Genomic DNA, 14,285 nt, shown 5'->3' on the forward strand with positions numbered 1-14,285 from the left:
GCCCACTCTGCCACCCCAGTTCAGACAAGGCCATATGCAAATCAGTCTGACCCTGTGCCTCATGGGAACAGTCCAGCCCGAACTGCCAAGCCATGCCTTCCCTGGACCGGAAACAAGCTTCCTAGGACCGGTTTCTGGCATTTCAGCCGTCTTCAGCCAGGCTTACTTGAATCCAGTGGCAAAGTGAGCAAGGGACTCACGTCTGAGCATATCCTGCCAACTTATGGCGAACAAAGCGGTACAAAAGAGGGTGGTGATGGACGGAGCATCAGAAACAATCAAACACTCACACCCAGTCAACAGATCTGGGTTTTATCCATCACCGTTCTTTAGCCCACTCTGCCACCCCAGTTCAGACAAGGCCATATGCAAATCAGTCTGACCCTGTGCCTCATGGGAACAGTCCAGCCCGAACTGCCAAGCCATGCCTTCCCTGGACCGGAAACAAGCTTCCTAGGACCGGTTTCTGGCATTTCAGCCGTCTTCAGCCAGGCTTACTTGAATCCAGTGGCAAAGTGAGCAAGGGACTCACGTCTGAGCATATCCTGCCAACTTATGGCGAACAAAGCGGTACAAAAGAGGGTGGTGATGGACGGAGCATCAGAACCAATCAAACACTCACACCCAGTCAACAGATCTGGGTTTTATCCATCACCGTTCTTTAGCCCACTCTGCCACCCCAGTTCAGACAAGGCCATATGCAAATCAGTCTGACCCTGTGCCTCATGGGAACAGTCCAGCCCGAACTGCCAAGCCATGCCTTCCCTGGACCGGAAACAAGCTTCCTAGGACCGGTTTCTGGCATTTCAGCCGTCTTCAGCCAGGCTTACTTGAATCCAGTGGCAAAGTGAGCAAGGGACTCACGTCTGAGCATATCCTGCCAACTTATGGCGAACAAAGCGGTACAAAAGAGGGTGGTGATGGACGGAGCATCAGAACCAATCAAACACTCACACCCAGTCAACAGATCTGGGTTTTATCCATCACCGTTCTTTAGCCCACTCTGCCACCCCAGTTCAGACAAGGCCATATGCAAATCAGTCTGACCCTGTGCCTCATGGGAACAGTCCAGCCCGAACTGCCAAGCCATGCCTTCCCTGGACCGGAAACAAGCTTCCTAGGACCGGTTTCTGGCATTTCAGCCGTCTTCAGCCAGGCTTACTTGAATCCAGTGGCAAAGTGAGCAAGGGACTCACGTCTGAGCATATCCTGCCAACTTATGGCGAACAAAGCGGTACAAAAGAGGGTGGTGATGGACGGAGCATCAGAACCAATCAAACACTCACACCCAGTCAACAGATCTGGGTTTTATCCATCACCGTTCTTTAGCCCACTCTGCCACCCCAGTTCAGACAAGGCCATATGCAAATCAGTCTGACCCTGTGCCTCATGGGAACAGTCCAGCCCGAACTGCCAAGCCATGCCTTCCCTGGACCGGAAACAAGCTTCCTAGGACCGGTTTCTGGCATTTCAGCCGTCTTCAGCCAGGCTTACTTGAATCCAGTGGCAAAGTGAGCAAGGGACTCACGTCTGAGCATATCCTGCCAACTTATGGCGAACAAAGCGGTACAAAAGAGGGTGGTGATGGACGGAGCATCAGAACCAATCAAACACTCACACCCAGTCAACAGATCTGGGTTTTATCCATCACCGTTCTTTAGCCCACTCTGCCACCCCAGTTCAGACAAGGCCATATGCAAATCAGTCTGACCCTGTGCCTCATGGGAACAGTCCAGCCCGAACTGCCAAGCCATGCCTTCCCTGGACCGGAAACAAGCTTCCTAGGACCGGTTTCTGGCATTTCAGCCGTCTTCAGCCAGGCTTACTTGAATCCAGTGGCAAAGTGAGCAAGGGACTCACGTCTGAGCATATCCTGCCAACTTATGGCGAACAAAGCGGTACAAAAGAGGGTGGTGATGGACGGAGCATCAGAACCAATCAAACACTCACACCCAGTCAACAGATCTGGGCTTTATCCATCACCGTTCTTTAGCCCACTCTGCCACCCCAGTTCAGACAAGGCCATATGCAAATCAGTCTGACCCTGTGCCTCATGGGAACAGTCCAGCCCGAACTGCCAAGCCATGCCTTCCCTGGACCGGAAACAAGCTTCCTAGGACCGGTTTCTGGCATTTCAGCCGTCTTCAGCCAGGCTTACTTGAATCCAGTGGCAAAGTGAGCAAGGGACTCACGTCTGAGCATATCCTGCCAACTTATGGCGAACAAAGCGGTACAAAAGAGGGTGGTGATGGACGGAGCATCAGAACCAATCAAACACTCACACCCAGTCAACAGATCTGGGTTTTATCCATCACCGTTCTTTAGCCCACTCTGCCACCCCAGTTCAGACAAGGCCATATGCAAATCAGTCTGACCCTGTGCCTCATGGGAACAGTCCAGCCCGAACTGCCAAGCCATGCCTTCCCTGGACCGGAAACAAGCTTCCTAGGACCGGTTTCTGGCATTTCAGCCGTCTTCAGCCAGGCTTACTTGAATCCAGTGGCAAAGTGAGCAAGGGACTCACGTCTGAGCATATCCTGCCAACTTATGGCGAACAAAGCGGTACAAAAGAGGGTGGTGATGGACGGAGCATCAGAACCAATCAAACACTCACACCCAGTCAACAGATCTGGGTTTTATCCATCACCGTTCTTTAGCCCACTCTGCCACCCCAGTTCAGACAAGGCCATATGCAAATCAGTCTGACCCTGTGCCTCATGGGAACAGTCCAGCCCGAACTGCCAAGCCATGCCTTCCCTGGACCGGAAACAAGCTTCCTAGGACCGGATTCTGGCATTTCAGCCGTCTTCAGCCAGGCTTACTTGAATCCAGTGGCAAAGTGAGCAAGGGACTCACGTCTGAGCATATCCTGCCAACTTATGGCGAACAAAGCGGTACAAAAGAGGGTGGTGATGGACGGAGCGGTGATGTCATCAGTGATATCTTGAGTGATGTCACTGACCATGTCATGAGTGATGTAATATGTGACGTCATCAGCAGTGCATTGCGGGTGCGCGAGTTATAGTTAGCTGAACTAACTATAACGGGGGAATTTCAATGGTTTTGTACGAGTGAAAAGTCCAGCTAACTATAACGCCCCTGAAACCTATGGTTTTTTCAGTGAATTTCTGAGGTTTTTTAAATGCTAATTCCTAACTATAACGTGCCTGAAACCTATGGTTTTTTCAGTGAATTTCAAAGGTTTTTTTTTTTGTAAATATTTTTATTGAAGTTTGAACATAAAACAGTACACATTGGCATCAGGTTCAATAGAAAAAATGTCCAGTGAGAGTGCAGTGAAACATTCATGACACTATGAAAAGCAGTGAGCTCCTTTTGGCTTCGCAAGACAGTATTTATCACAGTGCGCCGACCAATTATATCTCGTCTAATCGTGGTCACTGAAGTCTGAGTCTGATGTGTCGCTAGGGGGTTCACATATATTTCCTCTATAGGCATTCCACCCACCCCATACCCGGGTCCATTTTTTGGGGCAGCCTCTGTGAAGATAGACAGTTTTTTCGACCACCTTTGTGGAGTCCATGTCCCGGGACCACTGGGCGAGGGTTGGGGTTTGGCTAGAGCCCCATTTTTGGGCTATATTGCGTTTCGCCAGCATAAGTCCCAGTGTTACCCAGAGTTGCGTAACCTTGTTGTGATCAGTCGGTTCCCAGACATTGAGGAGACATCTCCGTGGCTCCGGGAGTGTTGGGACCCTGGTCACTTGGGAGAGTGTGCGCAGAATTCCCTTCCAGTACAGAGTTATGGCCGGGCATTCCCACAGGGTATGTAGAAGGGTTCCCTCCATCCCACACCATCTAAGACATAGCGGGGAGTCAGTTTGGTTAAGTTTAAACAGGAGTGTACGAGTGTAGTATGTGCGGTGCAGAATTTTAAGTTGAACCAGACGCAGTCTGGATGAGACGCCCACCTCCCTAGGGGAGGAAAGCGCCGCCTGCCAGTCCGCTTCATCGAATTCCCCCAGCTCGGCCTCCCATCGGTTTTTAAGGGCTGCAAATGGATCTGGCCGGTTGTTTATCAGTTTTCGGTATGTTAGGGAGGTCGCCCTCTGTGTCAGGTGTTCTGTGAGGAGCCGGTCCTCCAGTGGCGACGACTCCGGAAGTCGGGTCCCGGGCGGGACTGCCGCCTGGAGTGCGTGTCGGATTTGCATGTACCTGAACCCTTCGGTGGAAGCCAGGTCGAAATCTGCTTGCAGTTGGGTAAATGTGACCATTTCTCCCTTCCTCCAAAGGTCACCCACCCTGGAGATGCCAATTAGATCCCATTGATGGAAGCCCTTGGTAGTGCGCAGTACCCCCAACTGTTTCGCCTCCCACAACGGAGTAGCTTGGGTTATTTTCCCAGCCCAGCCCAGGGCTCGCTGCGCCGCGAACCATAGCCAGAGGGTGTGTGCCGTGGGGCCTGGGGGGCAGTGACCCCTCTTGTGATTGTAGAGCGCTCCCATGACCCCAGCAGCCCCCAGCAGGAGCCGATCCATACGATATGCCGGGTCCTCCCCTGGCACATGCAACCACTGGTTGATCACCGTTAGCTGCGATGCCCAATAGTACAGTCGCAAGTCTGGGAGGGCTATCCCACCGTCATACCACCCCCGGGTGAGCTTGTGGAGTGCTATCCGCGGCGTCTTGTCCTCCCATAGTAGGCTGGTGACTTCCGCATTGACGGCGGCGAAATATGATGGTGGCACCGGTGTTGTAAATTGAAACAACGATGTGATTAAGCATTTACTAAAGACATTAATTCCCCTCTTATAGAGCATGCTTTCTCTGTTATGTTGACCGAAGTTCGGACTCCATCTTGTATTGTCATGCTTACACGTGTTCCCCACGAGAAGAGTCCAACCTCTGTGTTAGTTGCTCTTGTAATCTGCCTAGTAACAGTCTATAAATAGCTCCTTTGTCCATCTGGCACATGCCCAGACTTGACCACATCTGTTATCAGTTAGCCTTGCTTGACCATGTTTTCGCGGGCTCAAGGAGTGTGTTAGCTCCACCCACATATTGATCTTGTATCGAAAATGTCCATAAAAGGTAATATTCCTTGCCTCATGTTGTATCCACCCACTTATGAGCCCCTCTGTTGTGTATAAAAGGGGACCATGTACGAAAGTTCTTTGTGCTACTCTATGCAATACTGAAGAGTGTTGTGTGGATTGTAGCACCACCCTTAAGGGTTAATAAATGCTGTCTTTGTACTTTGCAGTTTCCGTGCCAACTTCCTTATAGATTCCATTACAGGAGAGCGAACCCTTGTGTCCTGCGGGCCTAGCTGGGGCCTGTATTCATCAATTGGCGCCCGTCACGTGGGGCTCATCGGCGACTCGGATGCTCGAAGGACTGGTCGCGACGAAGGTGAGGAATTTGACCGGGGACGTGATCACTGCCAGCGGCGTCTTAGCCCTGGCATCCCGAGGTTTTTCTTCCTTCCCTTCCGAGCTGACCGTCTGGGTGGCGCCGGTCCTCGACTGAGACCTCTTCTGTCGGTCCTGCCGTGAAAGCCGTTTGGGCGATTGTGGAGCTTGGCAGTTGGAATCTGGACTCTTGATTGGTAAGAACCGGTGTACGGTACTTGCTCCGAGTTTTTTGAAGCCTGATCTGGCTATTTGAGTTTGATTTGTGATGACTAGTCATATTTTGTATTTGTCTTTGTGAAAATATATATGCGTTGCAACACATATAGGCAGGTAATGTGGAGAGATTTCTCCGGAGCTGTGTAACTTTGAACGGCGCAATGATTAAGTGCCATTTTTTCTATAATATTGCATATTTTGCATTATTTCTGAGCATGCCTGCTTTCAGCGCACTCCGTAAGTGGTGTTGCTGTTTCGGAAACCGGTTGAACCTCGAGGAATCTGCTCCAGCTCCCCCAGAGGGGACTCCTAATAGGGATATGTATGTGAAGCATGGTCTTTCTTCCATAATGTACAGCACAGTATGGAGGAAATATACAAAAAAAGATCCTGAGTTACGATGGCCTTTGTATGGATCGTTTGATATACGTAAGATTGAGTATGTGGAACAGTGTATGTGTAAGCGGCGTGCTCGTCAGGATATGTTTGAGTGTGTACGGTTGTGGGTGAAGGAGGTGCGTGAGCGAGAGAAGCGTGAGAAAGCGCTGTTTGATAAAGAACAACGGAAGAATGATCATGTGCGAGCACAGGAAGCGAAGCGTCGGGAGGACAGAGAGCAGACGGACAGGCAAGAGAAGGAGCGTAGGCTACAAGTTTCGGGTCAATATGCTGTTCGGCAGCCACTTTACCCTGTACTTAATAATCTTGATGATGATTTTTATTTACTAGATCGCTCTCCGCCCCCTTATGTTGGCGCATCTGCTCCGAGGCCACAAGATTCTGTCCCGGGTACGGGTAAGGTAGATACGCGGTCCATGTTATCGGCTGAGCATATGGCTGAGCTTCGGCAAATTTCCTTCCGTGCACTTAAGGGTAAGGTGTCCGTGGATGAATTGTTCCATACTTGGGGGGTCGTGGCAGGATAGAGAGAGATTGTATTTTTTGAACCATTTCGCTGAGGAAGTGATTGCTGCTTTTCGGAAATATTCTAGTGTCTTTGAGCCTGAAGAAGTGACATCGGATGCTAAAGCATTGCATGATGGTGTTTTTTCTCCCTTTAAGGCTCCTGATACGGCTCGGCGGCTATTCGCCTTGCGGGACGCGGTGCTGGCCCATAGAGAAAAAGCGCGCCAACGAGCAGGGGAGGAGACGCAGTTGGATTCGTGTACCGCAGAAGGCCACTCATCCACCTCTCAATCAGATAAGAGCGATCTAGTGCATGCTAAGCCAATGCGCGAGGCGGCGCCTTTGTATGTTCCTCCTAAAGGAGCGGGGACTAGCTCGGACATTACCTCCGCCGATGCTAAGGGATATTTTGTGTATAATTGGGTTTACACTCCATGGCATAGGGCTGATGTTATGGCATTGAAGAATGCGCTGCCCGACCCCCGCAAGAATCCAGCGGCCTTCTATGAAGAAGTCGAGGGGGCCTTGAATTCTTGCGTTATGACTTTAGCAGATATAGATTTGTTCTTTGGGCTTATTCTACCACCAGATATGTGGCGATCTGTGCGAAAGGTAGATGATGTTGCCACTTTTAAGGCTCGATGGTCTGAACTGGAAGATGAGGATAGGGAGAGGAAGCCTGCGCAGAAACCGCCCCAGAATATTTTAGATCTCCCTGCTGCTATTGTGGCTAAGTTGAAGACAATTATCCCCCCTAAAAAGATTGACTGGAATATGTTAGCTGCATGTAAACAGAAAGTTGACGAGTCAGTTGCGGACTTTTTTACGCGCTTTGAGGAGACGTTTCATGATTTTAGTGGCCAGTCGCTTACTGACGATACGGGTCGCCACCTTTTTGCGGATAAATATGTGGCTAATCTCCTGCCGGCAGTTGCGGCCCATTTAAAAGCGAGCGAGAGTTCTTGGTCCTCCGCTACACCGACGGCCCTCCTGACTATCGCCCAGTATTATGAGCGTCAGGAGCAAGAAGCGAAGGGCCAGGAGGAAAAGAAATCGAAAGATTTGAAAACAAAGGTGATGTTGGCACAAGTCTATGGCCCGCCCCGGCGGGGTAGTAATAGAGGTAGGGGAGGATCTTATGGTCCTCCCTCGGGCCGATCTGATTTAAATAGGAACCAATGTGCGTATTGTAAGCAATCGGGTCATTGGGCTAGGGACTGCCCGGTGTTGCATGCATCGCGTCAGGGGCATACCTATGGTGGCCCGCGAGGTAGAGGGGGTTTCTCCAACTTCCGAGGGAATTCTAACGACCAGGCTCGTTTTGACTCTGCTGGGCAGCACCGCGATAGATCAAACGTTTTTGATCGCCAGCATCAGTACCAAGCGTCGGGGATTGACCGGTCGGGGTACCATGACTCTCAGCATGCATAGGGATGCGTTGGATGGGGGTTAGAATCAGTTGAGGTGCCGGTTGATCAGAAGGGTCCTTATGTATCGGCTGAGGTTTTGGGCTCTACTGATCAGTTCCTAGTGGATACAGGAGCGACACGTAGTGCACTGTCTAAGCAATTGGTTCCGGGGGCTCCCCCATCCGGCTTAATGGTCACATCGGTAGGGTTTGACGGTACACTCTCCCGAAGCCCTCTTTCACAGCCCCTCATGTTTAAGGTTGATTCTTTTTCTGCACCCTGTCCGTTTCTGCTTGCCCCGTACACACCGGACAACATTATGGGTCTTGATATGTTAAAGCATTTTAGGGCTACGATCCGTTGCTCCCCTGCTGGTGTACGGGTAATATTGAATGACAATTACCCCCGATCAGAACGGATGTGTACGATGTCAGAGGATGCGCTGTTAGCTACCCTCCCTCGTGCTTTGTGGGCAACTTCGGATACTGATGTAGGACAAATGGTGATTCCACCGGTCCACATTAGCGTCCAGGAGGGGGCGGTGTTACCACGCCTCCCACAGTACCGTATTTCCCAGGAGGGCGAGGAGGCTCTCATACAGATAGTGCAGGATTTGATGGCGGTAGGGGTAGTGGAGGAAGTCCCCTACAACATTTGTAACAGTCCGATCCTTCCCATACTGAAAAAGGATACGGATGCCAGAGTTTATCGGTTTATAATTGATTTGAGAGAAGTGAACAAGATCGTGATACCTCAATACCCAGTGGTTTCCGATATCACGACGTTGCTTACTTTGGTACCACCTACGGCGACTATGTTCTCCGTGATCGATTTGAAGAATGCCTTCTTTTCCATTCCCATTCACCCTGATAGCCGATATCTTTTTGGGTTTACATTAAATAATAGATCTTATCGTTTTTGTAGGATTCCCCAGGGCTACACAGAAAGCCCTAGCATTTACAGTCAGGCTTTGAAAAGACAATTGGATTCTTTTGTTCTGCTCGAGGGTGTCGCCCTCCTTCAATATGTCGATGACATCTTGCTGGCGGCTGACACCCTGGAGTTGTGTGAAAAAAGTACGTTATCCTTACTTTCCTTTTTAGCATCCCACAATCATAAGGTATCTAGGAAGAAATTGCAATTCTGTAGACCAAAGGTGACTTATTTGGGTCACCTTTTGTCTAAGGAGGGACGTGCACTCACACCGGATCGTATCCAAGTAATTCTGGATACACCGAGACCGTCCACACAGAAGGATGTGCGTGCATTTCTGGGTCTTGTTTCTTTTTGTAGACAGTGGATATTGGGGTTTTCGCACATAGCTAAGCCATTATTAGCCCTCTTGACAAAAGACACGCCTATCCCAATCCCTTGGTCAGATGAGTGTGATACTGCTTTTCAGCAACTACGACAGGCCCTTTGTTCAGCACCAGTGTTAGGGACCCCTGATTATGCAAAACCTTTTTCGTTGTATGTGCATGAGAAAGATGGATGTGCATTGTCAGTTTTAGTGCAGATGCACGGCGATAAGCAGCGCCCTTGTGCATATTTTTCGGCTGTACTTGATCCTGTCGCCCGAGCATTACCAGGGTGTTTTCGCTCGGTTGCGGCGACAGCTGTGTCAATACGCCAAAGCGAGGGAATTGTGTTATCTCATAAGCTGTTGGTATTAGTCCCCCATGCTGTTGATGCCCTGCTCAATCAAACGAAGACGCAGCATTTGACCAGCGCCCGTTTAACGGGATATGAGTTGACGCTTTTGGCTCCTCATATTACGTTAAAAAGGTGCGTAACGTTAAACCCGGCAACATTGTTGCCATACCCCGAAACCCAGCCTGAGGCGCGGAAAGCGCATGATTGTATTCTCGTGACTGAGGAACAAACAAAGGGTCGTATTGATCTCCAGGATACGCCCTTTCCAGATGTAGATGGAGAACTGTGGGTGGATGGATCATGCCTGAAGCTACCAGATGGTACGACTTCAGCAGCGTATGCGATTACCACATTGCAAACGATAGTGGAGACAGCACGCATACCACAGAAATCAGCTCAAGCAGCGGAACTGATAGCATTAACACGAGCATGTGAGCTCAGTATAGGACTATGTGTGAATGTTTATACAGATAGCCGCTATGCTTTCGGAGTAGCGCACGATTTCGGCCTACTCTGGAAGGAGAGAGGGTTTTTAACGTCACATGGAGTACAGATAATGCATGGAGAGTTAGTTCACAATCTTTTAACCGCATTGACATACCCAAAGAAAATTGCTATCGTTAAGTGTAGCGCCCATAGGAAAGTAGTTGACAAAGTTGGAGAAGGGAATGCGTTGGCAGATCGAGTAGCACGGGAAACTGCGATGCAGCCCCGTACTACAGCCGTGTATGTAGTAAAGTCACAGGTGGAAAGATGGCATGATGCGAAGGAGGAAGTGCGAGAAATGCAAAGGACCGCTTCTGACAAAGAGCGGGAACAATGGGTTAGCGAGGGAGAACTGGATGACGAGGGTTGCTGGAGAAATAAGCGGATGGATAGATGGAAATTACCCACGGCTTTTGTACAGCCTATGGTTCAGATGACACATGGGCTAGCACATGTTGGAGCTTCCGCAATTGTGAAATTGCTTACCCAAGTCTGGGAGCATCCAGAGATTGCTAGCACAGCAAAGAGGGTGGTGCAGACCTGTATGATCTGCCTGAGGTATAACCCAGGAAAAGGTACTCGAACTCCAGCAGGAGGATTTGTGACACCCACTGCACCCTTTGAGGTTCTGCAGATGGATTATATCCAACTGGAGCGCTGTAATAATCTGAAGTATGTCCTAGTAGTGGTCTGCGCTTTCAGCAAATGGGTTGAAGCGTACCCTACGAAAGACAATACTGCAATGACTACTGCGAAGATGCTGCTGAAAGAGTTCTTCCCTCGATATGGCGTCTGTAGACTTCTGTGGAGTGATAACGGCCCTCACTTTGTAGCGGATGTTATAAAGTACGTCTTGAAGGGCCTGGGCATCACCCAGAAGTTCCACGCCGTGTTTCACCCTCAGTCTGCAGGCCTAGTTGAGAAGTATAATGGTACACTGAAGCTTAAGATCGCTAAAATTCAAGCTTCAACGTCTTTGACTTGGCCAGACGCTCTGCCACTGGCGTTATTGTCAATTAGATCGGTACCACACTCTCGAACTGGCCTTACACCTTACGAAATTGTCTTCGGACGCCCAATGAATATTTGGGGTCCGCCAAAACCTAAGGCTATGTATGATGTACCTTGTGTAATGATGAACGATTATCTAGCACAGTTAACGGATAACTTGGTTTCTATCCATCAACAGGTCCGAGAGGCGCTCCCTGATCGGTCTACCGGCGAAGGACATGGTCTCCGGCCCGGTGACCATGTCATGGTGAAAGTCTTCGACAGGACGAACAGCTTGGAACCGAGATGGGTGGGCCCTGAGCAGGTCCTCCTCGCAACGAGGACGGCTGTGCGAGTCTCCAACCGAAAGAATTGGATCCACTCTCTGCACTGTAGGAAGGTGCCGCCCGGATTGGTGGAACCTGCCGTGCTGACCGATCAACGAGAAATCTTGGCTGCAGAGACAAGCCGTGCTGCGGAGCCAAACGCCACTGAGGAGCTCTTTCCGGACCACGCGACTCCTGGAGGAAGGCGATATCATCTTTGACCAAGGAAGTGAGTTTTCCAGTACCGGGACAGACTGTCAGAACGGCCCTTGGGTTAGTGAAACGGAGAGCCGATGAGGCAAGGGGGGGGGATCAGCCCTGCATTAGTGTAGCGACACCCGTCTTGGCCCGCTGGTGAAGAAATCAACCGCTGCCCAAGGGGAAGAGTTCTGACAGACTTTTTAGTTTCAGGAAGATATTGGTTTTATTCTTTATTTTTACCTTGACATGGAGAAAAAGAAAATCCTTTGTGCATTAGGGTTCATGTTGACAGTAGCCATTGTTGGGATAACCACATGGTTCGTGGAGGATGTAACTCCCGCTCGGAAGATTCTTGTGTTGACAACTCCGGTGCCTGAGGAGCACTACTTTTATACATTACCGTATCAAGAGTTGAAGCATCGACAATCTTACTTGAATAACACTTTCATCCAGATGCTGCATCATACCCACGTTGCTACGAATGCTACGAACTGTTGGATATGTGGGATGATGCCAGCTCATCAGAAGAAAGGAGGAACGCCATTTATACCACTTCCTTTCTCTCATAATGGCTCTTGTAGAGCATGGTATACTTTGCTTTTTGCTACTCGGAAACCAACAGTGGGACGATTGCTCTTCAGACTCAATAAAGAATGCCATCAAGACAAAAATGGGTATCCACAAGCGAATGGGACAATTTGGGAGTGGGAAGAGTACCGACCAGACAATGAATCCATTCCCTACATCTTTACGAACACAAGAGACACTGTGGGAAAGGACAAGTTTGTAATTCAAGTAGCACAAGCTCAAGCGGACCTGTGTGTCCAGAGTGTGGGTTTTATTCCTGTTGGTGTTAGTGATTGCATTACTGTTTTGAATATTGATGGGTTGAACAATAGTACCTTCTTGGCCTCCCATAATACGTATTTTGTGTGTGGAAATAAAGGTTACTACCGTCTGCCGGCTGGGTGGTCTGGGGTAGGCTATGTATCATTTCTATTACCTCCTGTATTCCTAGCACCCGCATCTTATCATAAGGATCTGAAATTATTGAATAATGTGACTGTAAATAGGTATAAACGTACTTTATCAATTGATGATGTAGATCAGACTGATACCAGTCTGCAACAGTATATTGATTTTAACTTAGGACTGTTTTTCTTTGTTGGAGCTGCCCTGAACAGTAGGAAGATCCGAAGGTTAACAAGAGTGGTAGAAGCTGTGACAAATCAGACTGCTGCTGCTCTTGGGAATCTTACGGAGGAATTGCAGATTACTAGAATTGTTGCATTGCAGAATCGTATGGTATTAGACGTTATGCTAGCTGACAGAGGAGGAGCATGTAAAATTATTGGAAGTAGCTGTTGTGTGTTTATCCCTGATCATACGCCATCAGTTTATAATGCCATCAATAAACTGCATAAAATTGCAGCTGAGATCCATACGGAAAACGGCACTTGTTCCTTTTCTGGATGGTTTTGGGCGTTAATTACTGCCTGGGGATGGAAGGTTCTAACTGGTCTCTGCATTATTGTAGCGGTTCTGTTTTCATGCTGTATCTGCATTCAGTGTGGTCCTTCACTCTGCTCATTATGTGTATCATTTTGTATCCCCGATAAGAAAGCTATTGCCAATGTCACTTATCAGAAACGTTTAGCTAAGGAAGTAGAAGAGATGATGATAATTGATATATATGATGATTATTCTAACAAGCCGGATGTCTTCAGTAAATGCTGAAAGGGTCGTCTGTTGTAAATTGAAACAACGATGTGATTAAGCATTTACTAAAGACATTAATTCCCCTCTTATAGAGCATGCTTTCTCTGTTATGTTGACCGAAGTTCGGACTCCATCTTGTATTGTCATGCTTCCACGTGTTCCCCACGAGAAGAGTCCAACCTCTGTGTTAGTTGCTCTTGTAATCTGCCTAGTAACAGTCTATAAATAGCTCCTTTGTCCATCTGGCACATGCCCAGACTTGACCACATCTGTTATCAGTTAGCCTTGCTTGACCATGTTTTCGCGGGCTCAAGGAGTGTGTTAGCTCCACCCACATATTGATCTTGTATCGAAAATGTCCATAAAAGGTAATATTCCTTGCCTCATGTTGTATCCACCCACTTATGAGCCCCTCTGTTGTGTATAAAAGGGGACCATGTACGAAAGTTCTTTGTGCTACTCTATGCAATACTGAAGAGTGTTGTGTGGATTGTAGGACCACCCTTAAGGGTTAATAAATGCTGTCTTTGTACTTTGCAGTTTCCGTGCCAACTTCCTTATAGATTCCATTACAGGAGAGCGAACCCTTGTGTCCTGCGGGCCTAGCTGGGGCCTGTATTCATCACCGGGAAGGGGGTATTTTGGAGTATATACAAAAATCTAGGGAGAGCCATCATCTTGAAGAGGGCGGCCCTCCCCAGCAGTGTCAAGGGCAGGGAGCGACAATGTTTGACATCGCTACGAAACCGATGCAGTGGCTTCGTTAGATTTTCAGCTACAAAACGGTCCCTGTCAGCTGTAACATATATGCCCAGATATTTGAACCCGTCCATCACCACCCGAATGTCACAACCCCGCGGGAGCCGAGGTGGGGAGCCGCGGAGCATGTAAACAATGGACTTTTCCCAGTTAATCTCGTAGCCAGATACCCTCCCGTACGACGCACATATATCCAGGAGACAAGCGATCGAGCGCGCAGGGGATGCCAAGTATAACAGGATGTCG

Source organism: Triturus cristatus, chromosome 7 (assembly GCF_964204655.1).
Source record: "Triturus cristatus chromosome 7, aTriCri1.1, whole genome shotgun sequence".
NCBI lineage: Eukaryota > Metazoa > Chordata > Amphibia > Caudata > Salamandridae > Triturus > Triturus cristatus.